This window comes from Macrotis lagotis, chromosome 3 (genome assembly GCF_037893015.1).
Source record: "Macrotis lagotis isolate mMagLag1 chromosome 3, bilby.v1.9.chrom.fasta, whole genome shotgun sequence".
Lineage (NCBI taxonomy): Eukaryota > Metazoa > Chordata > Mammalia > Peramelemorphia > Peramelidae > Macrotis > Macrotis lagotis.
The window spans coordinates 189,502,514-189,517,302 of NC_133660.1; positions in this window are offsets into that span (position 1 = coordinate 189,502,514).

Sequence of the window (14,789 nt, forward strand, 5' to 3'; positions counted from 1 at the left end):
CAGTAGTTGCTGGAGGCTAGCCACTGGGGATAGGAAAAGAAACTCGAGGAACATTACTTTATTCAACTTTTAAAAATGGTTCTGTAAGTTATCAAAAATATTTTTAAAGCATCTGGAGCATAGAGGGAATACATTTTACAGGCACCAAATTGTGTACAATAGAATCGACTTAATCGGGAGGCCCCAGTGGGAACAGCAAAAGGGCCATTGCTTGAGGCACTAAAGAGAACATTGTTACATGGGTAGCTACAGAGTCATGGTATATTACCTGGATGAGAAACTTAGAAAAGCTGAAAAATGGACACTACCACAATGAGAGTTATCATAGAAGAGCACTGGGGTACTGAAGTGGGTATCCTATTGAGAGCTAAGGGAATCTGAACAAAAAGGAGTACTGGCAATTTATCATTACATAAAATTGAACAGGAAAAATGTCAGGACCCTCCTCACTCTTCAACTCTCCACTCATCACTATAGCCAGATACTCACCTTTATTTCCACCAGTGAACCTCAGGCCAACAAAATTATGTAATTGGTTCCTACTGTCACAAGAAACTCCTGCCATGATGATAAAGGATTAACTCAAAAGGAGTGGACCTAACAATAATAACTAGCGTTTATATAGTAGTTTAAGGTTTGCAAAGTGCTGTATAAGTTATCCCATTTGATTTTCCTAACAGCCCTGTAGATATGCTCTATTTTTATCCACTTTTTATAGAGGAAAAAACTAAGACTGAAATAGGATAAATTCTTTTCCCACAGTAACACAGTTTCTGAAGTGAGATTTTAATTCAGGTCTTCCTAACTCCTAGTCCAGGGCTTTAACATACTGTGCTACCTACATAGTTAAGATGCCAGATATCTTTTAGTACTTTTCAATGTGCTGCCAGTTATCTGCTACAACCTCCAAGGGTTCATACTCTGCTTAGTTTTCAAGTTTCCTTTTCTCTATAGTGACCTTCAGTAACTCCACATGATATCAATTTTCCTTTGGTTTTCCTGGCTCCTAATCTCTTCATATGCTCACACATTCATGTAATTTACATCTGTTTAATATAAAATGTAACTTGTGAAATTTATTCTTGTCAATTATATATGAATTTCCAAATTTAATATATTAAGAAAATTCATTTCTTTTCTTATATGATACAATTCAAAATGTATTAGAATGGCCATACTCTTAAGTTTTTATCATTAGCAATGGAATAGTCATTGATTATCATGTTGGGAGCATAAATGAATAATAAAAATAAAACAATAATAGTATAAGTTCCCATTAAAATAATAATAGCATTAGTTCATATTTATATCACTCTTTACAATTTACAAATATTTCCACTTGAATGTTCTCAGTTAAACTTTATGACCATCTTATAAAATAGGGTAGGTAATATTATCCTTTGGATTATATATGGTGAAACTGAAATATAGAGATTTTCCAAAACTAGCTCAATGTCACGTATCTAAAACAAGATGAAAACTTAACTCTTTTGGTTTCTAGTTTTGTGTTTTTTCTATCAGAGCATTCTTAATGTGATTCTTTGTATTAAGTAATATGCAATGTAATGATGTGTGAAAGTGTATTTAGCATAAAAATGTATTTAATCAAATCAGCAATTTTTCCCAGAAATATTAAAGGGGCTTGCATTCTATCTGTGGAGATAGAAAAAATTAATAACACTAGGCAATTATAAGTGACAAATACATGGCATATGCAATAAGTTCTATGGAAGTTAGAACTCAAAGAGAAGTCACTATAGGATAGAAAACCAGGAAAGATGATGGAAATTAAGAGATTTTAATAGGGTAAGATTCAAGCTATGGGTTCAATTAGTTAAAGAAGAGAAGAAAGGACCTCTGCAATCAGAGTCTAGAGATTAGTAATGCCAAATGTCTAACATGGGATTACATAAAATATATATGGTGGACAGCAAAAAAGAATCTTGCTAGAGGCTAATATGATTGGGAGGGATTAGTGGGAAGCATGTTGGAAAGGGAGGGTGAAAGATGATGTTGAAAATTTCTACCAATTGAATGATGGCATAGTGAGTTTAAGCTTCATTTACCACATAATTGGGGGGGGATAATAAAGATTTCTTAGTATGCATATGGCTTCAAGAAAAATTGTTAAGGATAAATCTCTTAAGATTCATTCCCACCCACCAAATCTCCCAGAATGTAGTATTTAATATGGCTATGATTACTACCACACTGTAATTCATCATATAGTATCTGGTTTTCCAGGTAAATACTAAAATAATGGTTGTCTCACCTTCTCATGTTATCACAGTAGTAAAGCAAATACCCAGTGTATTTATATATATATATATTTCACACTATATCACATTTTCAATAAAATGGAAATACTAATTGGAACATTTCAGTTGTGAAGGTGGATGGAGGTTATGCCCAACAGTACTCAAAGACTTTTCAAATAATTATCAGTGCTTGAGAAGTTCTACTATGGTTGATATATTTTGATCATTTTGACTTAGTGACAGACTAAAATAGGTCTCTAAAATTCAAACCACTATATACAGAGAGGTTTAATACCAGTATGGTTTCCAACAAATGATTCATTCTTGGCCATGACAATCTATGAAAAAATGAACTGTGCTTGGATTGCTTCAAAAATTATCTCTTTTCCATGATTCATAGTCATATAATATCATGCGAAAATTATTTTTGTCATTCTGAGCAATGATTTTTTCACTTTAAGGAACTCCTTATATGGAAGTTGTATCCTCAAAGATAATCTGTAATGTATAGTCTTTGTGAGTTAGTAAGAGAAAAGAAGTGAGTAGTGCAAAAAAGGGTAGATTTAGGGAGTGACAAAAAATTTGAAATCACTAAATGTAACATGGAGTTCGCAAACACTACCTGATCTCACACTTTTGATTCATTGTCTCTTTGAAATTCCTTAATAAGTTTTATTTTATAAAAATGGATGAATTCGTGGTTGGAGAAACAGAGGGAAAAAAGAGGAAAAAACACAGTTAGAGAGAGAGAGAGAGAGAGAGAGAGAGAGAGAGAGAGAGAGAGAGAGAGAGGAGATACAGATACAGAGAGAGAAAGATATAAAAACATAAATCAATGATATAATATAAAACAGCTGTATAGATAGAGGGAAGGGAGAAAGGAAAGAAGGAAGGAAGAGACTAGGGAGGCAAGGAAGGAGAGAGGGAAGAAAGGAAGGAGAGAAGGAGAGAAGGAGGTGGGAAAAGTGTTACAGAAGAAGGAGGGAAGGAAGGAGTAAAGGAAGCAAACAATGAGGGAAGATTAGGGAGAAGGAAGGAAGGAAGGAAAGGAGGGAGGGAGGGAATGAGGAAAGAAGGAAGTAAGGAAGCAAGCAAGGAATCCTTTCCCCTCTACATATACTATTATTGTGAAGATGGAGTAGCAATAAAGTGTGACTGAAAAATAATGTCAAATGAATATAATGGAATATTACTTCACAATAAGAATTAAGAATAGGAGGAATTCAGAAAAGTTTGATGAGATTTATATGAATTATTCCAAAGTAAGTAAAAGCAAGATAATTTACATCATGATTAAAAGGTTATAAATAGAAAGCAATAAAAAAACAGTACAATTCTAATTATAATGATCTATTTCAATCTCATAGCATAGATTATGAAATGTTCCTCCTTCCTTTCTATAGACAGGTGGGAGACTCTTTGTGGACAATGAGAAATACAATATCCAAACTGTTTATTTATTCATTTATATTTTTTGTAATGTAATTTTGTTCACATATTTGTAAAATTATGGACATAATATATTCTTCTACTGTGATGTTCTTATGTGTATACATTTGGGTAAATACACATGTGTGTGTGTGTGTGTGTGTGTGTGTGTGTGTGTGTATTTAGGTGTGCATGTATATACACACACAACCTGAAGCAGATCTACATCTACATCTATATTTGAATACACGCTTTCTCTTTCATTAATTTCTTGGTCTGGACTTTTAACTATCAGTTGTTGCTTGGACAATGGAAATTTTATAGTTCGGCTTTCTTATATGAAATGAGTTAACAGAGTAAAAAATTGAACTTAAGGTATCAATCTTAGCATGCTATTATTTTCATCTCCTTTGTAAAAATATTATGAATAGCAAGCTTATATTTTTCAACTGAACATCAGAAATCATTGGGGAGACCACATGGTTTAATTTGGTTTGATATAGTTAGCACAATCTTCAAATAGGAAGATGAAGAAAAATTCCCTCTGGAAGAGAATCACTCTTCTATTGGAATTGTATGGAAGATACCAAGAGTGATTGATGTTGGCAAATGCTATAGTGAAATCTAAAATTGACAAATATTTCAAATCAGAAAACATAGAACAACCATACTTTTTTGCACTATCATCAGTTTAGAAAATAAACACAACAAAAAATCCTCTAATTATATCAAACATTAATTGATGAGTTTGGCTTGGAACCATTTATTTTCTATGTTAAAATTGGGGCAAAATTTAAATAATAATTATTCTGGTGACATTAAAACCCTGCTGCAAAGGTTGTGTATAATTATAATTCTGTATTTCAGAAATTTGAATCATTAAGAAAATGAATGTCAAGAGACTGTCTATGGTCAGTTTTGTTTCCTTTTAATTGCAAATTAGTTTATTTATTTTCCATTTTATTTCTAAGTTCACATTAGTTTTGGCTCTATATAGCAAACAGGACCTTTTCAAAATCTCCTAAGGGGTTTTTAATTCTAGCCAAACAATAATATTTGCTATTAGAAAATGAGCCTGCAAATATTCTTTCTCAGTTATCCACATTGCTCATCAAAATTATCCCATTAAACTAAACAAGGAGGACTAATTCATATGTCACTGAAAATGAATAAAATATTTCTCTATAGCTTCAATCATAGTCAAACAAAGGAAAAAGACCATGTGGAATATTTCATCCATTGATGATTTATGATTGACACACAAAAATCAAGTGAGGTTATTAATAAAGAGCTAGCTTCATATCATCTAATTATATATATATATATATATATATATGTATACATATATATATATAAACACATACGTGCACACAGACATACATGTTCAGAAAATGCAAGTTCAGAGCCCCTACTTGAATGTGAAATTACCTGCCTGTATCTAAAAGTCCTCTCTACTTATACTTTAATATCTTTCTCAAAATCTAATGATTCCTGAACTTTTCTTTTTCTGATTCTCTCTCCCTGACATATATACACAAATGCACATACACACAATTATCTGTGCTATTTATAGCTATTTATTCTAACATTCCATATGTCTTTGTTCTTACCTCTCTGTAAAATAAGACGTTGAACTAAATGATCTCTATTATCCTTCACCTCTTATTATATATTTCCTGGTCCAGACTTGTGATTTCACTCTTAAAGGAAATTCTAATTTTAGAAAATCTCTTAACAATGCAAAGTAGCAACTTCCTTGTAACCCAGCTTTAGAGAAATGTCTGGAACACTGAAAGGTAATTTTTGCTTGTGGTCATAAAGCTAGGCTACATCAAAAGCAATATTTTAATCAACAGCCCTAAAGTCATATCTCTACCTACTCAACGATACTTTCTCATTCATGTCTGAGTCCTTTTGATCTGATAATTCTATTATTTTTATAGCAGGTATCTTATGGTCTCTTATCATATTGTTTATTTGTTTAATTGTCTTTACTACACTCCTAAAATCTCCCTAAGGTCAGGAACCACTAATTATATTTTAGATGCTCTAAGAACTTTGATGAATGAATGAATGAAAGTATAAACGAATGAAGGTAAACAAGTTATTGACTTTTGAGAGGGATAATTTTTCCAGATTCATTTGTTTGTAACTCTTAAAATTGATTAAAATAGGTGCTCAAGTGCTTGAAGATAAGGAGATAGGATTTGAAAAGAAATGATTTATGTTAACAGTAATATATATTTATATATTTAATTTATATAAAATAATGCTTATTTTCAACACAAACTCATAGAAATCATTTATCATGTTTATTCAATCAAACAGAATTTAGAATGTTTTTTGTCCTTCATTCTTGAGAAGATTTCAATATCATAGAGGTCATGCCATGAAAAGCACAAGAACTGGATCTGAGTGAGGATGTGCTGTACTAAATGATCAGCCTCACTTTCTCCTCCAGAGTTATCTGGATACAGTGGCCAGATATGAATCAGGACAACTGGAAATGACCCTGGATGTGAGGAAATCAATGTTAAGTGATGTGTTCAAGGTCAAACAGCTACTAAAAGTGAAGTGTCTGAAGTCAGATTTGAATTCCCATCTTTCTGACTCCACAGTCAGTTGCTTTATCCACTACACCACCTAATTTCCCCACCATAAATTATAAATTCAAATTAATTTCTATCTCTGTCACAATGATAGATTAATGTGTTTAGCCACTGGGAAATAACTTCATGAATTCATATGTTTTTATTTACTCATTTTACAAACAATGAAACAAGTTCAGACAGATAAAAAACTAGGTACCACTTTAAAGTGTTCAACAGTCTTGTTTTTGTTTAAAATTTAAAGTCTTAACACATATTTCTCCAGTTAAGAATTGATTGGCTGGTAAATATTTTAAGGGAAGATCAAGTATTTCATGCTTCAAGCTTGTAGGAAGAGAGAAGATGCTGGACAAATGAAGAGTTATGATATTTTGAATATTGTAGTCTTCAGTTTTAAGCACACTGTCAATCATTTCCAATAATGTCATAACAAAGATAATTTTTAACTGCATAAAATGCAATGTCAGAAATAGCATATTTTCCTGAAGACTGCTATTTTTTGTATAGAGATGTTGTTATTTCTCCACTTCACATCCTTACCTGCTGTGTATACCAAAGTACTTTGCCTGATTAGAATAGGTGTGTGTTCCACCTATTTGGGACTGGAGGAATTCTTGCAGACCTGCTTTGCATTTCTTGTTGCACTACTTGATATTGTAGGTTTCATTGTGTTCATGAATAGGCATAGAATTTTGTATGAAACCATTGAGAGTTTTTTTTGGGGGGGTGGGTCCCAGAACTGCTGAAAGATTGGGCACTCTGAGTTAGTGCAATAGGGCACATAGGGTTGAATATAGAATAAGATGAAATTCAATCAGAATAATAAACAGGTCTTGCATTTGGGTATCAAATTCAATTTCTAAATACAAAATGGAGGAGGCATAGTAAAGCAGCAGGTAGTTTTCTTGTTTTGTTCTAAAAATATCTGGAACTTTTGGTTTACTGCATTACCAATATAAATTAGTACTATTTATATAACACCTACCTTAAAGGCTAATGCAATTTGGGGTTGCCTGAAGAGAGGCACAGCTTTTAGACATGGAGTGGATTACAATCCTCAAACTTTATTTGGTATGTTGAATTCAGCTCTGGCAAACATCAGCAGAAAAATAATTGAGGGAAGTCAACCAAGGTATTGAAAGATTTTGAGAGCATGCCATATGTAGCAGTGCAGAAGGAAGAAGGGATAATTAACCTAGAGAGGAATAAAATGTGCGAAAGGATGGTTGGAAAGATGAAAACTATATACGGGTATTTGTGAAGAACTAGCATATGGAGGAGAGTCTAGATTTGGTTTCTACCTCTCAGAGAAAGAACCAGGATTAAGAATTAGGGTTGAAATTTTGAAAAAGGCAAATTTAGGCTCAAGAATATCCAGAAACCCTTCCTAATAATTAGAACTCTCCCAAAGTGGAACAGACTACTTCAAGATATGGCACGTTCTCTCTCTTAGTAGACACATTCAAATATAATCTGAAAGATGTACTTCTTTCATATGTTATGATGGAGATACTTTTAATTTATGGAAAAACTATCATAGATGTGATGTTGACTATGATTTCCCCAAACCTGTTAGATGTTTGCTGAGTCTGAGGTTCCTTTCAACTTTTGAGTTTTGCTACTCTGTGATGCTGGCAAGTAAATTAATGTCTCTCAACATCAGTTTCACCATCTGTGAAATGGGGATGCTATATATATATATATACATACCTTAAAGTACCATAATCACTGTGCTAAATGCTTATGTAATTTCATCTAGTCTTCAGTAATCCTTTCTGAATGTGTTCAAGGGTCACATCCTTTCAAGAGGAAGGAAACTGATTTTTGCAAAAAGTCACAAAAATCATTTAGAGATAATACATTTGAATTTGGCAGAGTCAAATTTGAAGTCAATAGTGAATTGTAAATTACAGATGATTTTTCTTAAATTGACCCAAGTTTTTTTTCAAGTATTTTGAGTTAATTGTATAACCTTTCAAGGTGAATATAAAAGGAAAATACTCATTTGGATGATTTACAATCCAATGTTTTCTTTTAAAGTAGATACTATTGTATTTCATTTTGAGAGTTCAAACTGAGTACCTTTCTATGGACTCTCTTTCTCTTAACAAAGGTTAGTTTTTGAAATGTCAAAATCAAATGAACAAACAAATAGATAAATGAACAAATAAATAAATGCCCCAAACCAAACTTTCTGGTAATGATCTTTTCCAAATTTAAGCAGATCAACTCCACAGTGGCAAATGATGATATATTTCTAGGTCTTTCCAATTTTACAATATTTTCAAGAATTTGTAAGGTTGTACTTTATAAGTAGAGATTTTGAGGTCCTCACTTCAGTTCCATGTAACCATCAACCTTCAAGTAAGAAAAAGGAAATTTTCAGTTTCATAATATGATTTGTGTCTTGAAGTTATTTTTACATAAGGATTAGTGATCAGGTCAGGTGAATCCCCATTTTCACAAAAGGAAAAAAGATGAACCACTGAGTCCTAATGACTATTTCTGCATTACACAGCTAGCGACCCAGCAGAGTCAGGAGCAGAAAACTGTTTCTCTGTCAAGTGGATCTTCATCTGATCCATTGAGCCTTACTTGAAATTTTGTTCTGCTGCTGAGAAAGAAATCTATTTGGTAACTGGGAAGGAGAAGGATAATGTTTCTGATTAGATTTTTGCTTCTGAAATCTTTGCTGGGAAAGATTTTGATGTTTCAATTAGGCATCTAAAGAAAGGGCAAAGTTCTGATACGGGCTGTCACAGCCTGTCATAACTCTTAAGCAAATATGGGGAAATCTCAGTGAATGCTACTTATGGTTTCAATGGTTTTGAAATAAAAGAAAAATTCTTTTTTTTCCTCCTCTTCAAAATGTTATATCATGGCTTCCTTAAGATATGTGACAGGTTTAGCCCTTTCCATATTAACCAGAAAGCCATCCATAATCTAGATCTAGAAAATGTGTAACTTTTAAAATTATGATTGAACTAGAAAAAAAGGCTGAAAATATATCAGAATAAATGTTGGTTGACATTAGGTGGGTAGGAGTGGAGTCCTTTCTCGCATAAAGACATTTCTTGGCTTACATCAATTTTGACTTTTGGTAAAGAATTTTGAAAGGAGTCTACATGCCCCTCAAAAAATGCACCCCCCTCAAAACCCAAAATGTTAACTTTACTATACAGTATTGTGATTTTCTTTGCTCCTTCCCTTCAGTGAAGTGTTTTACTTCTTCTCACCTCCCCTACCCCCACTTTCCTGCATCCCAAAACAAACCAAAAACCCCAAGAAAATCCAAGGGGGAAAAACAGAAAAACTGAAAAGCTCTATAGACAGAATGCCACCACAACAGCCTTTGTTGAATTAACGAATCCTTGAGTCAAGGAAACCTTAACCTCACTCAGACCAACTCAATATGTCTGTCTTATTTGTGTCTGCCCTCTGTCTGCTTCAGCACATTCTTTCTCTTGCTAATGTTCCTTATCCAACTCTTCATTCTTGGTTCTTAATTCCTTAAGTTGTTCCAGCTTCCTCTTTCCACAGTGAGTGTGTTCATATTATTTAAAAATTGCTTAAATAGAGATCTACTGGATCTGTCCATTTATGGAAAGCTAGGAATTGTCCTTATTAATTTTAATTTATTCACTTTGTCATAATTAATTAATTAAATGGGGACAGTTGGGTAACACAGAGAACATGGGTACCAGGTCTGGAGTCAGGAAGACTCATCTTCATGGGTTCAAATCTGGCCTGAAATACTTACTAGCTATGATCTTGGGCAAGTCACTTCAACCTGTTTGCCTCAAAATCCTCATTGGTAAAATGAACTGTGAAGTGAAAGATAAACCACTCCAAAACCTGCCAATAAAACCACAATTGAGGTCATTGAAAGTTAGATATAACTGAAAAAATGAATGAAAAACAACAAATATAATTCAGACATCACTGAAAAATGATGAACAGCAATAGATATAATTAAATTTTCTGTGGAATGCTCTATCTAACCCTACCACATAAGGCAAATTAAATAACCTGCAAACAGTGACTGTTTCACTTTTTATTTTCAAATCTGTGGCAACTATAATAATACTTGATAAATGCTAGTTGATTTGAACTAAATGCCCAAATTATTATAAGATAAGACATCATGGATATCGCACTGGCACATGAGATATTTTGGTGAGTAGTAATATTCTAAGACCAGTTTTCAAAGGCAGAAAGATATATTGTTCCAATGGTTCTTTAAATATATAAACACTTTATTTGAATTATAGGTTTGCTTTTTAAATAACTCTAGTCTGTTACTCATTCTTTAAAATTTAGAGAATATCTCCTGTTTTTTTTTAATATAAGGCAATGGCATTAAGTGACTTGCCCAAGGTCTCATAGCTAAGCAATTATTATGTGTCTGAGGCTGCATTTGAAATCAGGTCCCCCTGGCTCCAGGCCTGGTGCTCTATGCACTACATCACCTAGCTGACCCAGTTTATCCTTTTCTTTTTAATAGGTCACTCCAAAAATCTGCTGCAGTAAATCTCTAGGTTTTGGGGAAAAAATAAAACTCACGATTACCCATCAAATTTACTTTTCTAGTTTACAATGAGACATAAATTAGCTCATAGAAAATGCATGTAATGGAAGTATAGGAAATGCAAAAATAAGACATTTCTAACCATGTATTATAATCTCCCACAAATATAAACACAACCACAGAGTATTCACAAAAGAAAGGGTCACAAGCATAGGTAATGCAGGTGTTACAGAAAATATCTAAAGGAAAAAACATTTAGGGGAAAAGTGTGATTAGCTTGGAAGAGTATACAAAATAAGTAACTCCTGAAGTCAGGGTGCAGCTATGGAAGGGCAACTCATGTCTCCAATGTTGCAGAATTACTCATATTTTTCTAAAAGAGAGAGTGATCATATTCTTTCTGGACTAACAGTGTCAGAAGTGCTTTCTGCTTGGAATTACTCCACTGTTTTCATTGTCACTCCTAGGTGGTATACACTAATTTCATGGATACTGAGAAGTGTTTTAATGGGTTGAACATACTCATTTCCTTTTTTATTTTTCAGAGAGGAACAAACTTCAAAACTTCTCTCTACTCTCAATAGCAATTTAACAATCATCCTTCCTTACACTCTGATGATCTCACCCCGGAATCTGGACCCCAGAGTCTGGAAGAAGGTGAATTAAATAATGATATTAAGAGGACATTAAATATCTGCTTTGTCACTGTACAATAAGAATCTTAGAACTTTTCAATCACACTTATATTTGAAACATTTCAAATGTGTGTTCTCCATAGGAAAGTGAGTTCTTTTAGAGAAGGGATGGTTTTACTTTCCTATGTTTTCCCAGTTACAGGGTGTTGTCAATAGTAGGCACTTAATAAATATTTTATTCTTTCATTTATGCATTCATATGATGGGAGTTGAATTCTGTCCTTTCTATTTTAACTCAGGACCCAGAGACTGAAACTTTAACTCTTTTAGGGAGGAAGGAAGGACTGTTAATACCTGCTCATCATACTATGAGGGAAAAAAAGTCCTGAATATAAAAGAGGAAGGAGAATCTTTCAAATCGTTCATAGTATCTAAGCAATGAATGATTTTCCCTATAAAAGAACTTTTGTTCTCTAAGGGCCAAGCTCTTTTGAAATAAAGATCTGTCATTAAGTTAAATTCAGACAACATACATTTAATATCTCTGAAACTACTTCAACAAAAAACAGTATCCCTGCTCCATGTATTTAGCTGATGTAGAATTTGAAAGTCTGTTTGAACTTCCATCCATCCTAGATGATCAAAATATACCAATTCACAATAATTTTAAGTATCACCTTTCAGCACAGTGTGGAGTTGCCAGAGTATTGTTACTTGTTTGTTTTTTTTTAATTGCATTCAATTGGGGCAGCTAGGTGGCGCAGTGGATAAAGCACTGGCCCTGGAGTCAGGAGTACCTGGGTTCAAATCCAGGCTCAGACACTTAATAATTACCTAGCTGTGTGGCCTTGGGCAAGCCACTTAACCCCATTTGCCTTGCAAAAAAAAAATGAAAAAAAATTGCAGTCAATTGCAATTTGTTCCCAAGTATATTTATTTTTATGCAAATGCGGGGTAGAACAAAAAACTCAAAATAAACAAAAATAGAAATTCAGAGGGGTATTAATATCTACCTTATATTTTGTTTAAAATCCATGTCTTAATTTGATATATACATACATATACAGATATATTTATGTTTGTATAAAGGTAGATAGCTAGATACAGATAATGTTAGGAGAAAGAAAAAGTACTATCTGCAAGACACTCAATCTTTGAATTGCTCTAAAATAGTGAAATAGGAACAGCCTTGAATTTAGTCAGAAGAAATGAGATTGAAGTTTGAATTCATTCTTACTTTATGACCTTGGTCTAGTCACTCTATGTCTTGAGGGCTAGGTTTCCTTATTTAAAAAAATAGGTAAATACTAAAGTCCATTCTAAATATATAAATTGTGATTTAAAATAAAGATCACAGAGAAAATGAATCACCATTCACCTTCCTAGAATAATGAATAGTAACCACTCGCATTTCATTTTGGTGTAAACTATAGAATTTTTAGATTTCTTTTCCCCCTCGAGTATAAAGGGATTCTTAAATATATGAAGTAGAGTGATTTTCTTGTTTTAGTTATTTTTTTTTTTTGGTGCAGGGAGATGCTCTGAGGGACATGATGTTTTATAAATGAAATGTGAAAAATGTTTTTGAACAATGACATTTTTGCTGTCTTAAGCACATTGTCAATCACTAATGTCTTCACAAGAATAGTTTTTAAAGTTCAAAAAATGCAATGTTTGTTAGAAAAAATAATTATTTCACAAACATCTGAACATTATAGAGAGATGGCAAAATTATCAGATAATAGAAACAAAAGCATTTACTTTTTCCTTTAAAATACTGTGCAATAAGAATAAACTGGCATAAACTTGAATAACTAAGAAGAAAAAAATAACAAGAATGCTGTCTTTTCTTCCATTTTTTACATGCAAGATATCAATGATAATATACTACAGCCTACATACACCCACTATGCAGCTTTTCATTGACCTCTGGGTCACATTCAATTTCAATTCTTCTGAGCTATGGTGTTCTATTATTTACACCCATTTTGCATCACTAGAAGAATATTGATATTAAAAAGAAAGTCTTTCTGAAATCATTTCATTTACTGCTTCTATTAAGACTCAACCTCCATCATCTTTTTGATTGTATAGCAAGAACTTTGGGATCAGATAAATCTATATTGAGTTTATCAAATGTGATGCTATAAACTCTGGTTATTCTATTCAATTTGAGCCTAGCTCATTGTCCATTTGTATTACCTGGCCAATGTAGAGACAAAATATATAAGCAGTAATGTGATTTTCATCCATTCCATTTTTATAGTTTGTCATTATTTCTTTCTTTCAGGTATTATAAATTTTATCTAGAAAACTTTGTAAATTATCAGTACTCAGTAATACAAAAATAGCATGCAAATGGGAGCATTTTGAAAACCTAGCAATCAATAAACTTATTTTGCTTCCCTTGCGTCATCACCATTATCTAACTTCACATAAGACTTAGATATTTGAAAAGTTATTTAAATATAAAAGTTCATTCAAATCACATTTTTAAATTTTGAGAGTGGTATTATTGCTCTTTTTGGAGTGGCAAAGAATTGGAAAATGTGAGATACCCATTAACTGGAAAATGACTAAGCAAGTTGTTGTATATGAATATAATAAAACACTCTTATTCAATAATAAATGAAGAACAAAAGACTCATGATGGAAAATGCTATCCACATCCAGATAAAGAAATACAGAGTCTGAATGAAAATCAAATAATACTCTTTTTGCTTTTTTGTGGGTTTTTTTCTCCTGATTTTTCCCTTTTGTTTTGATTCTTCTTTCACAACAAGACTAATGCAGAAATGTTTAGTATGATTGTATATGTATAACTATATTAAATTGCTTACTGTCTTGGGGAAAGGGAAGTGAGAAGGATAGAAAAATTTGGAATTCAAAATCTTATAAAAATTAAAATTAAAAACTAGGTATAATTGTATTTATAATAAATAAATTAGTATTGAATGAGAACAGTGCTATTCTCAACCCTATTCACAGGAAACTAAAGCTTAAAGTAATTACATGAATTGATTGTTCATAGTCAATTAGATTGTGGTTGAGGAAGAATTTTGGATTCAGTCTTTGTGATTCAAAGCTTAGTACTCTATATTACTGGAAAACTGAGCCTTCATCTCAATGGATGTTGATATCTGAAATGAATTTTATTAAAAAATCCAAATAATCTTTATAGGACTTTTGCATTTGCATGAAACATATAAAACTGGATTAGAAACTTGAAGGCTACTCTTCATTTTAATGAAATATCTTTTAAAAATTGAAAAGCAGACATGCATGGACATTATACTCTCTAGAACTCTCAGTACTTGATAGAAATTCAATT